This window comes from Daphnia pulex, chromosome 9, assembly GCF_021134715.1.
Source record: "Daphnia pulex isolate KAP4 chromosome 9, ASM2113471v1".
Classification (NCBI taxonomy): Eukaryota; Metazoa; Arthropoda; class Branchiopoda; order Diplostraca; family Daphniidae; genus Daphnia; species Daphnia pulex.
In genome coordinates, this window is record NC_060025.1 from 6,489,505 (window position 1) to 6,506,376 (window position 16,872).

Below are 16,872 nucleotides of genomic sequence, written 5' to 3' on the forward strand. Positions count from 1 at the left end.
TGTTAGAAATCAATTAAGGAAATAATTTTTGACCAACGGATGCATAACCATGTAAGGTATTGGTATGTCAAGTTTGGTAAAAAAAAAATAATTAGTTTTAGAGTTATTTAATAAAATAAAATAATTTTTCTGATTTTTTACTTTAATTGCGAATTTTAAAATTGAAAAAATTGAAAATCTAGTTAAACTATATATCTAGTGTATAAAAAGCCCATTCAATTTTCTTTAAAAGTGTACCAAGTTTTTGTTTGTGTGTTTTCTCGTTCACTCACAATTAACTAAAATGTCAATCTTATTTTGACGGGGTTGTTCCGGACGGCATACAAAAAATTGGGGGTTGTGCTAAACAGACTGCAGAAAAAAGGAAATCAAACTTTTACTATACTTTATTTCATTTCATTTGATTTCTTGGATTTCCGTTACTTTAAGCTAACACAAAAGTTATACCATCAAAACGGAAATAAAATTCCGGTTCGATTGGTATATTTAGGGGAGAGGTGTACTAGTAGGCTTTTTATGTTTTTGAGCCCCCACTTCTTTATTTTTCAATATTTTTTATCTCCGCTAGGCTTAAAAAAATTAGCTATAAAAAGCGTATTTTTAGTTTCTGACAATTTGTTTTGTTTGAAACCAAAAGCGCTTTGAAAATGAAGGAGGGTGGGTCGAGTCGGGGGGGCAACATGCTCATGTACGTGGGGTAGGATGGCCCATGTTATTCTTACGGGCTAAAAGAACACCTGACGAAGGCGTCATCAACTAAATTTTCCGATTAATTTTCCCTCCTATCTCTAACCCAGCAACACAAGTTGCCCCGAGAAAAGGTTTCTTTGTTATTATTGCGTTTTCAAGCAATGATTTTGTTAATAAAAATAAATAAAAATTGATTTCTGAAAGAGGAAAGAATTTCCTTTCAGAAACTTATTTCATATAAATTTTAAGTTAACTAGGGAAGTCCAAAAAAGAAAACGAAATGGACGACACGATTTAAGGGCCAAATTATTTTAGTTGTTTCCATACTACATGGACTATTTCCGTATTTTTGTTTAAAGATGCGCATTATTAAAAAGTATAACTGGTAATTTTTAAAATGCAATCCATCGGTCGCAAGAGGACGAAAAACGCTGGGTGCCAAGTTACCCACTACCTTAATTGCCCCGTTCTCCCCTATACATAATAAATATTGGGTAAAACTATTTTTAAATATATTTATTCTTAAACTGTCCGAAAAAGCCCCTTCGGTGGGGTGAAACCGGACAAAAAGTCAGTGAAACTAAACCGTTTATATTTAAGCCATTTATTACTAAACAACATTTTAAAGAAGCATTTAAAAAAGTTTTGAAAAGAAGAAAACCTGGGCTACATTTTAGTACCAAAACAAATACTTATATTAGCTTTTACTGAAAGAAATGTGAACTATAACACATTTACGAAATTTTGTCCGGAATAGCCCCGATCTCCCTGTAACAAGTAAACTTTGTGTAAGTAAAAAGTTTGCTTAAAAAAAAAATAGGTATATGTCCAACAGGTGGCGCGAGGGTATAGAAAGAAACGGATTTCCACTATAGACCATTTGCTTTATGTCGTTCGTTGTGGTTTAACTGGTTAATGGTAAACAAACCGAGAGATCGTTCTACGATTCTAAAGGGCAATTAAAATTGTATAAGAAATAATTTTATTTATTAACATTTATTCAGCTTTATTAAAGAACAAAATGAGACGGTATGCTGCCCCTTCCTCTGTCCTTTACACGCCCCTTGCCATAGCCACAGATCCGTGTACAGTGTTTTAACAAAAACTATTGCATGTTATCAAACATGAAAAAAAGAGAATTTCACACTGATAACCTCAAAATAACGGATTGGTGGGAGACAAACCTAGGGTCATCGTCTACATTTATTTTTTTTTACAATTTAAGTAACCCTTCCGGATCATAGAAGGATCCATCGGGTGATTTACCAATTGTATTGCGAAATGCTTTTCGCCTAGACCCTAAGGGTGATTTTCAAGCCCAATGTTGAATTTTAATTTTGTATAAACATCGTTTGTGTCGTCGCTTGATTGTAAAATCGATTGAACGTAGATTCTTTTGACAAACTTTCGGCTCGCAAGATTGTCTCCACCAGTATGCCCGCACCAACCACTTTCGAAGCGACAGCTGTTTACGAGCTTTTATTATTTCGAATTAAACAGACCGTTCTCAATTCTACATATAGCACATTTAGAACGGTTAATCAATTTTTATGTTATAAACCGATATGTGTGCGTATCGTATATATGTGCATGTCAAATCTCAATAAATTGTAATTCATAATTGTAACTGAATTTAGTTACTCTTGATTCATTTAACTACTCTAAATGATATAAGGTTTTTTTATTGAGTTACTTTTTGTATATTGAGTTACTCTTAAGAAATTTAGTAACTCTAAATGCTTTAAGTTACTCTTTAATTTATCGAGTTACTCTAAATGACTAGAGTTACTCTTATTAGATAGAGTTACTCTAAATTTATTTAGGTTACTCTAAAAAAGTAGAGTAACTCTTATTACATAGAGTTACTCTTATTAAATAGAGTTACTCTATAAAAGTAGAGTAACTCTTATTAGATAGAGTTACTCTAAATTTATTTAGGTTACTCTATAAAAGTACTTACATAGAGTATTACATAGAGTTACTCTAATTAAATAGAGTTACTCTATTTAATAAGAGTAACTCTACTGTTATAGAGTAACCTAAATAAATTTAGAGTAACTCTAAAAAAGAAGAGTTACTTTTATTACTTTTAGTAACTCTAAATGGTTTAAGAAACTCTATATTTATTGAGTTACTCTACATGAATTAAGTTACTCTTTATTTAGAGTAACTCTTAATTTATGTAGGTTACTCCAATTGCTTTTTTGAACCTTAAACTATTAATGTCATGCGAAAAGCAAAAAAACGGTCAAAACCGTTATTAAGGTCGCTTTTGGAACGGAAACCGCCAGAGGGCATTTTCTTGAAAAGGGGTGACGGGCGAGAAACAAAATAAAGGGAAGAGGTTATACCCGGCGGCTATAACCTTGCCCAAACATGAATTGAGGGAAAACATTAAATTAAGAGAATAAAAAGAAATAAACTTAACTTAATGCCATTAAAAGTTATTTATTTATGTATACAATTTATATAAACATGTGCGAAAGAGAGAACGAATACTTTAAGATACGAAAAATAAAATAAAGAAAACGTAAAACAGAATAAACGCTGCAAGGGATAACCTTGGCACACGGATTCAGAAAAAGAAGAAACAAGAGAGGGGAAAAGAAAAAAAAAGGAAGAAAAGGTTAACGCCGGGGGGGGGAGTTAACCTTGGCGCAACGAAAACAAGAAAAGGAACGAAATAGAAAAAAAGGAAAACAGAAAAACGGCTTGTCATGAACGAGTCGGGACAGTTCAGAAAAAGGAAATGATGTTTGAAAAATGAAATCATACTTTCGGGGACTGAAATATAAACTAAATATTTCAGTCCTTTATTCAGCTCTAAAATTATTTTTCGGACGATTCGACTGCTCAGTTGATTCTGCTTGAACCATCAAAAAAGAATACTAAAATAAAAAATACACATTAATTAAAAAGTTGCCATTATTTTTAATTAATAAATTTAATGAACCTTTTCCAATGGCCAGTTGCTTCCAATGCGGATAATGGCGTAAGCTGGTCGAGGAGGCTCACACACCAAACATTCTTCTAATACATTATCCAATATCATTTTCTGAATAAACCTGTAGGCATTATCGGCATTCCAATCCGCACCTTTGCCGTACATCGCGCAATCCTTTACATCTGTAAATAACAAAGAAAAATTGGATTAATTTAATTTGTCGCAAATATATAGACACAAATTAAATTTCCGCCAGTATACAAGGCCCTCTTTTTGTCTAATTGTTTGGCGCGGAATATATTCACAAGAAAGGATGTGGTGAAACGTGTCGAAAAATTGGTCATAATAGTATCCCTTACATCACGAACATGTTGGATAACATCAACTTCGTCATATCGGTCCTATATTAAAATTTCACAAATTAAAATTTTAATTTAACAACGCGTACCGTGTAAATACTTGTGATTCGGAAATATCGCAAATGGCTAGTGAATTAACATCACATGGGCGTGGTATTTCATCAAGGAAACTTGAAATTCTGACGTTACGACAAACTGTGCGGTTTTCACAGAAAGTTACCACCTTTTTCAGATTTACCAGTTCAGCGGTTTGGATTTCTGCCACTTTATTGCCAAGTGGATCTGTTTAAAAATTTTTGTCAAAATACTGAAATTATTCCAACTAATTTCAGTATGAAGCATTTACCATAATAAATCAGGCTTTGTTGATCGAAATAGTCCGAAAACTTGTAGAACATTATGCAGAAAGCTAATTGTCCATCACGGCCTGCTCTTCCACATTCCTGGTAATAACTCTCAATCGACTTTGGCATAGACAAGTGGAAAACGAACCGTACATCTAAAAAAGAAATACATTATTATTAAATAGGGAATAACAATTTTAAATAGAATTTACCAGGCTTATTTATTCCCATACCGAATGCTATTGTAGCACAGATAATCTAAAGAGAAGGATTTCAGATTACGCCGAAAAAAAAATAATAATCTAGTTTAGAACAATCATTTTCAATTTTAAAAAGAGACATTGAAAATGAATTCACAAAAAAACAAGTAATAATAAATAGAAACACACCTTTACTTGACCACTCATCCAATTCGTTAGACGCCTTTTTTGTTCGTCTTTAGGTACCTCACCGTGGTAAAAGGTTGCCGAATAACCCTACTTCACCAGAAATGTCGAAAGCTTTTCACAGTCGGCTTTCTTGATGCAGTAAATGATTCCACACTGATTCGGAAAATCATCTTTTAAAGATACAGTCATCAACTTGAATGCATCTTCATTGGATTTTTTGGGAGTCAATGAAATTTTTAAGTTTTCACGTATACATGGACGTACAGATCTAAATCAGAATACAGAAATCTTAATTACAAACAATAATTAAGATTTCAAGTAATAAAAACTTACACAAAAGGATTGCGTAAATGAAGTGTAGCCATAATATCTCTTCGAGTTTGGTCACAAGCAGTACCACTTAGTGCAACGACCGGTACAGATGGGAAACAGTTGCGGAAAAGTGAAAGATTGCCATAATCCTTTCTATACAGAATTAAAATTAAGAGCTGTATTTAATTTTAATTTGAAAGTAATAACCTGAAATCAAGTCCCCCAGTTGTTGCACACTGCGCCTCATCAACAACCAGACGCAACAACTGTTTTCTTTCGTAGAGTTTTCCAAGCATATTTTTAAGCACATTGAGTACATTTTCCTCTTTCAAAGCGTTGCACAGCTTTTCAGGTGTCAGGTAGAGGAATTTAATTGCTGTAAAAAAGTATTGTAATAAGAATTTAATATTACAATAGCCGTAATAAAATGCGCTTCTTGTGGAATGCGCTCCAAAACACCGTGTGTTTACGCCGGTTTTTTGCAAGAACGATTTAATCAAGCGGCTAATTGTATTAGCAGAGACCGGTCTATGAGGCACGATGAGCGCCACAATTAGTTTTCCTTCGTCCGCTTCACATGTTAACAGGCTTCGACGCTATAAAAATCTTTAAGTGCTATCACTGGACAAAGAACCGAATCCGGATAATTTAGAAATGGAAAACGACTGCAATGGATCGGGGCGATGCATTGCTGTGTCTTCCGTAATCTTTCTAAAGAGAAAACTACCCCTTCTTCTGAGAAAACGATATGGATCAATAACCAATTGCTGCTATCTCCGACACTCCCATTAAGGTAGCCAACGCTATCATGGTGACCATTTTACTTGCTAATACGCCCAAGGTGAGGTATCGGTTCTCGCCAGACACAAAAAAATCTACTACCTGACTTGGGTACCACATTTCGTTATATTTGGGACGGGGGGATTTTTTTTATAACAACCTTTCATTAACCGAACGACTAACGGATGCACATCTATCAGAACGCCTTCGATGAACCCTAGGGTCTTGGACAACACAGAACGGTGAATGTTGATTGCACTATACGATTTTTCCGAAGTTAGCAAGTAGGTTAGGAACTGCAAAACTTTGGCTTATAATCCGTATCCCTCCGCACACATCAATGTGTCTGATGCATGCTAACTCGAGTAGCACAGGAAACCAGGCCTGGCTTGTTCATACGGGGCAAACGAAAACTACATCAGCTCTCTTCTCTCTCCCTTCTCTTTCCCTTCTCTCTCCCTTCTAATTTTTTCCAAACATTGGAAAATTAGCGTAAATGGGGGAAAAGATACCCCGAAAGACATTTCCAGTTGACCGAAAAGGCATTTGTTTTCGACGCTTGCGGTTGCGGCTACCACGAAAAAAGGAAGTAAGCTGTGCGTTCGGCTGAGACGCAAACAGCACAAAAGGTATCATAGGTGTGGCTCATGTAAAGTTTTCCATGATCGACGCAATCTCTCGCAATGCAATTTTGCTCTTAGCTAGGGCCGCATCGCATTTGGCCTTAAATTTTGTTGTTGTCTTGTCCGACGGTAACAAGGGGTCCGGCAGTGCAGTATTAGGAATTTTTTTTGAAAGTTCCCCCAGCTCAAAAGGCAAAAGGGAAGTCCTAGGTTATCTTTGGAAAAATTTTGGAAATAAAGGCAGAAAAGGAAACGAAAAGGTAGAATAGTACAGAGGAAGAAAAAATAAGGAAGAGAGGGAATTTCACTTTTATAGCCACTAGCTAATTAGTGCTAATAGAGGCCGCGGATAGCACTCTTAATCGAAATATTTTTTTTTGAAAAATCTAGCAAGAAATACGGACAGACGCTATTTGTAACCTAAACCATCCTTCCCGCTATTCGAAATTTCTACAATAGCCCTCTTGTCAAGTAATTCCTTCTCTGTCGAAAACACTCGCCATTTCATCCGAAATTGCTACCGGACACGGAAGTCTATTCTGTTTTGGGGTCTCTACAAAATCTAGCTTAATCTCCATTTGACACGCTGTCTAGGACCCAGCCCAATGATCGTCCATAACAGTCTTGGCAAATTTTGGCAAATTTTAACAAAAGCCCACCCACACTTTCACATACAAGGTATTGCGTTTGGTATTTTGTTTTTTGGTATTGCGTGCAATTTGGATGTGAAAAGGAGGAGTAACGAAAAAACACCTTTAAAATACTCGAGTCCAAGCATCGGCAGACCGGCGGTCGTCCTCTTCTGACCCCGCCACTCTGCCTCCCATCAACGGGAAATTGGGCCTCTCTCCTTGCTTCTCTCTTTGGGCGCAACACCCTCTGGGATGGGCCTGGGTGCACTGTTACCCTTTTTCCACCTGCCTTAGCTCTCGCTCGAGCCGCCGATGAGCTTGCTTGCCTGGCGTCTTGAGACGCCCCTTTGAGCATCGTCTCTAAGAACTTGTCCGTGAAAAGAAGCTCAGCGCGCCGCCTCCTTTCCCGACGCAAACACGCCAGGATTTGACAAAACTAAGTCATAAGACGGTTCAACCTTTGCCACCACCACTCGCCTTTTCTTTTGGGTGATTTGGTGGTAGGGGAGACCGGACCCATCTTGGACAGTTCCGGTTTTCCCCCATATCCCATCCCCTTATAAAAAATGGGTTTTTTTTCAAAAAACACGAGGAATTGTTTGGTACACCCCCTTCAATTTTTTCGTAGTTGTAGCTTTAAAATTACAAAAGTTACAACGATTTAAATTTTTCGGTGTTTTTTTTTCTTGGCTAAGGTAATATTGGACAGACATACCAGGTTAGACGGAGTCTTTACAAGAGGACCGAATCGAGTCAAAATTATGAAAAAAATAAAAAATATACAGGGAATTCAATTGCATGATAATATCTTGTAGAAATTTTGGAAACTATAAGTGAAAAAATGATAAAATTTTCTTATAGGGAAAGGAATTTCAATTCAAGACAGGCTTTTGAGAGGCAAAGCTTGCTCGAAGCAACGATCGACAAAAATATATTGATACCCTTATTATCAGGTACAATATGACCATCGTTTTTGTCATTTGTGGACCTCCAGCAACTATACTACCTAAGATAAAAATGATTCGTTATGTCATTCGTTTGTTCGCGAAAAGATTTACATATAAATATTTAATAAATTTCACATTTCGTAAAACAATAAGGAAACATGTTACATTAGATCAAGATGTGTCAAAAGAAAAAAAAGTGAAGCAGCTTCAGAGGGAAAAGATTTTATGGTGATCAGGTATACCCGCGCGAAGTTAATTTGTCTTTATCCCCCCAAATTTTCTGTCCCAACAATGTCCGTTTGGTTACGTCCATTGTCTGTCCACGTTGAGACATCCTAGGGCGCGACATTTGGATGTCCCGCGTAGAGACTCATGACAGACCGATGGGATATCCATCCGTCCGGAAAGAACACACACGGCCCATCCTGGAAACGTAAATTTGCTAACAGAGCAGCCAATATATCTTCAGAGGGCTCTTCAGACCTGTAATAAAATAAATCAGAAAGGAACAGGAACATATCAAGAGAGAAGGCATTCTAAAGACAATACTTTGAAGAGTAATGAGTGAGAATAATGAATGAGAATCTGAACGAGTGTGATCGTTCAGATGCAGGCTCACCAGGCAGATAAAGTTGGATATTCCTACTGGAAAAGTCCCCATTTACATTTTCAAGGGCAATGACATGGCGTAAAGACCCAAGAAGAATGAGAAAAATATCAGAAGTGAATGCAAAAAGTGTAAGGCATCATTAAGGGCCAACTTCAGTCTACTAGCTGTTAAATTCAAACAGACCTAAATTGTTAATATATACTGTCTGAATTTCTTATATCTCAGAAACACAAAGATTGTTATGAATATGATGACCACAATAAAAGGGGTTGCGAAGATTTTGTTCGCAAAAAAAACTAATGTGTCTTCTAAGACACAAACCTCAAGAAAGTACAGAGAAATGTAAGACAGGCCAAATTACACTTCATCTAATTAGACGGCCAACCGAATGGATCAGTTTATCACAAATTACATCAGCAAAGCCCATCCCCTATGCACGGTTGAATGCCTCATGAATGCATTTTTATTGCTATGGCGCATGGATTAAATCCGAAAGCAAATGTGATGGGTGCGGAAAAATTAAGATCTATGGTCAAGGAAGAACGACAAAAATTCCATGAGAAAGTAATAGTTGAACGACTTGAGTTCTGCCAAAATTCCAATTCCAATTAAATTTCAAATGTTCGTTTATTCATTTTCTTATAAGATGGAAAGACACAAGACCCAACTGTCCCATGGGACAGTGATGAATTTTCAAACATCGCCCATTCAAATTGAATTGCATATCAAATATTGTTGTAAATATATCTTTTTGTATATAATTAGGTTATACCAGTAACAATATGAGATGCTATTTGTGAGTATAATGATTTAGTTTTTCTCCTTAGACCAGATACCGCGAAAAAATTATCGCACTTAATTAAGCAACGGGCATTCTATTATACAATATTAGTTTTTTGTTCATTTCTCGACTTTTTCTTTGAACAATGCCAATATAATGTAAAAAAATGTCTTTCGAAAGAAAGCCACATTTTTTATTTTTCATTCATATCTTATAGTAATGACGGAAGATGGGAACATAAAATTTCATTCCCAAATGAGGAATGGCATTTTACACTTCCCCATGTTTTTTAAAATATATTTTTTTTTGAATTTAGTAATAAATAAATTGTCCAATTATGGACGTGTCCCAAAGTACCCCGCCCTCCCCTAAATAACGTCAGGTTTCCAACATTCTTTGACACAGAAGGTAACTAGGGGCTGTTAAGGTTGCTGGAAGCAAAGATATTTATTTTCTGGTTCAGATCATGGGTCAGTTATGGTAGGGCATCGTTGTTTCAAAATTAATTGTGTTATTGTTAAGAAACAGACACGAATACATCATTGTAATTCAACAATGGATTTCCTTCAAGTGTTATTCCTTGTATAATTTACTTTTTTATATTGCCACGGTACGCTACCCTCCTTACAAAAGTATTCTTTGTAAGAATCACGCAGGGCCTTTGCATTTTGTTTTTCATTACGAATAAACGATCTGGAAATATTGTTGAAATTAGCTGCGTTCGTAAATTCGGTGTTATCTCTCCAATCTCCATCAACCAGGCCACCATATGTCTGTCAAAGTAGTCCGATGCTCCATTCCCTACAAAGGTGTTGCATTCAGCAAAAGTTATGGAGAGCCAAAACTGCACGAGTACAGTGCTCAACTTTCTCTAGTTTGCTGTTTATTGTGGTTAGGAAGAGCCTCCATCTTGTAGCTATAATTCCAAACAAATTTTCTGAAGTGCGCCTAGCTCGCAAATGCCTATAGTATAGTTGTGCAAAAGAATTCACAATAAAACAAGTCAATACTACTGTAATTACTATAATACCCATAATTGTAGATTGTTTCATCCTCAGGAAGTAGAGTTCTCCGTCCAGGGAAACCCTTTCATCATGTAATCAGTTAATTCAAAGACGTCTTCACAACAAGAACAATAGGTTGAACTAAAGAGGAAGTGCAGATAGGGGCAGCAGTTTCAATTTTCCAGTCTTAAACGCTTTGCGTAAACATAGGACGCCGAAATATCACCATCTGATTTCCGTCCATATTCCCCAAGATCAAACATCAAAACTTCGTAATTAGCTCCAACAATCGCCATTAGCACGATATTTCTTAAACCCTTATAATTTTGTTAAAGAGAACCACTATATGGTGGAGAAGTAATAGCATTAGCTTCCCATCTATTGCCCCACACCAATTAGGATAGTTCCATTTTCTATAGTATTCGATGCAAACACTTTTCCACTTATTAGCATTTGGCACGGCTACTAGATATGTTGAAGAAATTTAGAATTTACTCATAATTTGCAACTGATATACCTTGTGTAATAAGGCATGCAGTAGAAGAATCAACTTTGAACCCATAGCAAGAGTATGAAGGTTATCTCCGGTGGCAAGGTATCAAAGAGTGAGTGCTAACCTTTCTAATTTAATGGAACAATGATGAATAGACATTACGTTAATAAATGAAAGTAACATTTAAAAAAATACCAGCTGTGCTGCATGTTCTCATTTTGGTATGTTTCTTCTCCATCGCATGATGGCCACCAATTTCTTGTAGCAATTTTTCAAAGCAAGTTGGGGAAATTCGTGTAAAGTTGTGAATAAATGCATACGAATCAGATAGAGCAGCCTCTTTAAAAATAGTATGATACCAAGAATGACTCGCTCTTTTTTTCTTCGTTATAATTAAGATCTAGTCCATGGACGTCCTAACGGATGTCTTTTCGAATGGGATATTTTTTTAAAAATATTATTGCCGCTAATAAAATACTTGCTATACCAATGGCATACTTTGTTTTCCACCCATACAGTTGTATTTCGTAGTCGTTATCCATTTCTTTACAAATTGGTTTGAACTAAATAAATGACAAAGTAAATCCCATGAATAATATTCGTCTGCATTTATTTACGACCGATATGGACAATACAATTCACTTTGAGTGTAAGTTGCAAAATTAAACTTAGCTTAACTTCTTAAAAACAAAAAAGTTTTCAGAACTAAAAACTTTAGAAAAATTTCTAGTGTATGTAAGCCTTAGATGCAGTTTACAGCTATTAATATAATTTTACTTTAGATTACCCAAATGTTTTAGAATAACCTAGACAATTTTTTGGGTTTCTTTCATGAAGTGGAACGCAAATTCTAATTGCAAATTTGCGTGTCCAGGCGTCAAAAACCATTCACGCGCTCATCATGGAATAATTCCTTTCCATTTAAAAATGCGGATGGTGTTGTTCGGATTCACAACCACATAAAAAATATCCGAAGAAAAGGAACAATCGAATCAGTTTCTTTATTCGATTACTTTACATTTGATCTTACTCGCAATCTCTAGTGCTGTCTTGATTGGTTTGGCAACCAAAGCAAGGCTATATTATCTTCCTCTTCAGGTGTAACTTTTCTCGTCTACCGGAACCAACTTCCCTACTTATGTCGCCAGTTTCACGATACCGTGTTTGCCATAAACGCACGGTCCCAATCGATCACTAATAGATCTAACTGTCTTTCTATTGTTTGAATATGCAACAATGGATAGCTCCACGTTCTTCTTCGTTTAAATATTAAAATTCTGCTGCGATCAGCACGAAACATGGTGACTATGTCTAAGAATAGAAAACTTAAGACTGACTTTTTCACTTATTTAACATTCCATTTACAGACAGCATCCCTAACTTCACAGAAAGTTTAGTTAGATCAAATAGATCATGTTTGGGTCGCTTTCAATCAAATTTGATAATTTAAAACATCACATAACCAAGGCCATAATTTTTAGGGAAATGAATATGAGCAGAGATGAGTAACCTTGGGGCTTCCGGTTACAGAATCTATGTAATTTTATCTTCTATAATGAGGTTATTTTTTGTTATATTTTCACTTGGCTTCAGAAAAGCCTAAATGAACTTTAATTTTTCCCTTGTTCATCGTTAACAAGAGAATGAAAACCCAGCATAGATTTTTGGATAAAAAAAGGTGACCTCGTAATTGTTTCATCTTTTTTCTTTCGATCGTCTGTCAAAATGACAAAAAGGAAATTGTTCGCTGTCCAATTCAGCGCATCTTTTTCTTTAAAAAAAAAAATATTTTCATTGGCGACCACAGATTGGGTTAGGTTAATTTTTATTTTTCAGCTTATTACAAGCACTTACAATTATTTTCATTTACTTTTCAGATTGAATCCCACAGATGATTTAATCACGCTTCCGCTACGATAGAGGTCCACAGTAAAAATCTGTGCTACTTACAGGTGAGTGTCATATGACTGCCCCAGATAAATTCACCGTGTTGATGGATAACTCAACATAAATCAGTATTTGACTTTGCTGGGGAATGTGGCTGAAACTGGAAGAACTATTGTTCACTCCCGTGGTAATCACGTTAATTCATCACCAAGGGTAAAGGAATGGATATCAGCCCACATGTCCAGCATATTTTGGTCGACAGGAAGTTTGTATATTATGCCAATGACTTCGATTTGGCGCCAATTTATTCGTGAATTCAACATATCCGGTCCGGATGTCATTTCTTTAATGAATTGTGAGGAAAAATTGAATTTTATTGGGAAAAGTTTATGAGAATTTTTTTTTGTCATGGCTTCCGCCGCTGCATATTCATGGGGTGATCTCTCATCTATAGAAGAACCATAGAATGATTCCATTATTTTTTTATGAATCTATAACCGATTGCTGGAATGCTGGAGTTAGATTGGTCAAATTTTTAAACGTTAGTAAGTCATCGGCCAAGGTGTCCAAGTTTTCAGGTAGACGACACTGGACAGTGCTACCACAGTAAAACGGTACACTGAAATTCTTCAAAAGGCACTTCAACATCTTGACATAATATTTACTTTTGAATGGATACAAATACAAAATTTAAAATAATTTTGTGAATTAACTCTGGAGAGAAATTTAGTGGAACCTATGGTCAGTATTACCGTCACCATAATAACCACGACAATAGACACTAAAACGATAGAGAAATGTTGAATAGTGTTTTGAATATACCTAGTAAAATCAAGACCAGATACAGATCTTGCAATGTTCCTAAGAGCTAAGCCATCCAAAGGGCATGCAAGTCATCTACAGAGTAATGCAGAACACAGTGATAAAAAAAACAAATGGTGGCATACAGTGAATTCAATTTTTATTTGTGATATTTTCCATGCCCTGATACACTATTTTAATATAAAAATTCGAATGAAAGAAACGTCTTAATTTTTTTCTTTACGTCACTACATCGGTGGTGGAGTTCTTTTCCTGGAGTTTCTTTGAGTTTAAATTGGTCTAGAACTCCACTCAGTGCAATTGCTGGCTGGGTTAGCATTTCAAGATTTCATCTTTTTTCTTTTGACATCGTTTCCCTCATTTTTTCGGATGCATATTATGTATATTGGTTTCTAATGTGATTAAATTACTTGGCGTTCACCCCCAAGATTTCGGTGAAGAAGATGGAGCAAATGTGTAGCCTTGATTCACAAAACGAAAAGGAAAATGTGCTGTTATCTATACATCTACACGGCAAGTAAATATTTTCACATCTTTAAAAACACTAACTTTACCAATGGGCATTTTGGTTCTTTCCCATCCTCGTTCAACCTTTTTCTGTGATTACCCTGTCTTTGTGTACAATCATGTGTGTGTGATTGTATTCACGAAGACGTCCTGTATTCTTTTTACTTTTCCAAACCTTAAACCCAATTTAAATTGCTGCCTTCACGAGAACACTTGCAAAAGTCTATTGCAGTTAAATTTCCTCCAAATATCGAGGATAATTTTATGTCATGTTATCATTTTAAACTTTCTGTCTCGATTAAAATTGTTTCAAATAATTATTCCTTTTTCAATTGGACAAGAGTATCCAGGAGACTGTTAGTCTGCTGTTACTTTGCTGCATTCACAACTTGCTGTTACCTTGCTGCATTCACGAGGGCCCTTGCAGAAGTCTATTGCAGTTAAATTTCCTCCGAATATCGAGGAGCCGTCTAAATGGTAATATGTAATCATTTTAAACTTCCCGGCTCGATTAAAATTCATTCAATTTCATTATTCCTTTTTCAATTTTCAACCTACCCTACCTACCTATCCAGGAAAAATTATTTATTTTGATTTATCAATCAATGTTAGATTAACGTACTAGAACATAATAACCAAGTTCGTAGAGTGCTTTTATGAAGGAAAACGTTTGTTTTCCTATTGCAAAAATTATATGTAGGTGAAGTGAATTCTGCTTTCGTTCGTGCGTTGGTCATCGCCCATCACCCGTTCCAGTGGCTTTGTGCCCAATACCCGTTCCTGTGGCTTTGTGCCCATCACCCGTTCTAATGTCTTTGTGGCCGGCTTAATGCTGCCCATCACTGTTCACCTAAGAATGATAGCGGATGCATGATGTATCAATTCCGTATTTTTATGATTGTTAACCCTATATAGCTTGATAGTATTTCCAGTCGATTATTTTAAATTAAAACGCTTTACCCTATATTTAACTATTATTATAATTAGTGCATCATTCTAGCTTAAAACCTCATTTTAATTAGTGATTTACCATTATTTTATCAATTAAAGTATTGATTTAACGTACTCTTTAACCCTTTCATCACTAGATTCTTGATTAACAGTACAACGTACATGCATTAGCTGAAGTTGCATCACGATATAATAGGAAAGGTACACTCTCGCGCTATCCCAGTCTCTTGGAAGAAACGGCGGGTGTTCAGTAAAGGGTCCCAAGATTCCCTGCCAGGTTCGCTAGGTTAATAGGCCCCTCGCCTCTCGGGGGTATAGTAAAAATAGGGGTTTTTCTGTTCGTAATATATAAAATTATTTATCAATGTGTCCAGAAATGGATTTAATTTAAGCTTTATTGAATTCCCTATCCTTAGATACCTAATTCATCTAGGATAGGCAATTGTTTAAATGTTTTATTTGGGATTAAAATTCAAAATTTTTTGAAATTTGCGCCAAAAAATCAAATCAAATGAATTTTGTATTACTTATTTTTGTTTATTCCATTTTAATTTTAAAATTCATTTTTAATATTTTAAAATTCACATTTAATATTTTAATATGAGTAATACAGTATTTAATAGGTAAAATAAGTCAGCTCCGATTTTATTTTTTTTTCACTCATCTAAGAACCTGTTGGCCGATTGAAAGTCTCTAGAGACGACCCTATGACCATGAACAGTTTCTCCGTGTAAGAGATCTTGTAAGAAACTTTAAAAATTTGTAATAAATAAACGGGAAACGGGTAAGACTCAAAATTTTTACAAGATATGCCCAACCTCAAGATCTATCGATAGGTGTAAAAAAAATCGAAGCTGACTTATTTTCCCTATCTTCATTTAAATAAAAAATGTTTAAACCCCGATTAAGTATTTTTATAATTTAAAAAATTCCAATCCAAATAAACCATTAATACACTACAAAAAAATCAAAAAAATCGGTGATGTCGAGCGCCAAAATTAATTCCATTTCAGCGGAATGACCCCTCAGAAACCGTTTAAAGTAGACTTTCTAACAATAATATCCCATTGCTTTCTTGTTTTTTCATCTCATAATTCCTCATCTCAATAAACCTTTTACTTCTTCCTAAGCGTGAATAAAAAAATCAGCGTTGATTAAGTGTATTAAAATGCTCATATCAAAATCCTTTTGATTTCGGAAAAATTATGTAAGGCACTTGGTAGTCCTAGAAACGGCCATTATTTAAGGCTTTATTTAGGAGGTAGAGGGCGATACACGTGTTGGGGAAGAGGGCTGAAGCAACAGTCACAACAAATACAATTACGAAAAATCATCCAAGTTGACGAATCGGGAAATTTTTCCGTGGGTCAACGTTTCCTGATGGATTCCACCCTCGGTGGGTAAAGTTTGGGAAAGAGCTTGGAAACCGGTAGAAAATGGATTTCGTGGTAGCGAATCGCTTCACTATTGTGAAATTTACCGGGATTTCATTAGCTAACCAATTCACTATTACAAGCACGGATGTTAGTAGCGAAGCGGTTGGCTATTCATTTAATGTTTGATTTCATTAGCGAACCACTTCGCTAACGTGAATATATTTGGAATTTCATAAGCGAACCACTTTGCTTCATTTTCTTTGTGTCTTCTTTTATCTTAGGCCACTTCACATACGTACCTTGTAGGCAAAAAACAAACTCGTTTTTTCTTGTCAAAAAATGGCGTGTGATGACGCCATACCTGGCAACTCCGCACCCATCCCCCCAAAACCTATATGTGCCCAACAGAGAGGCTCGCGCC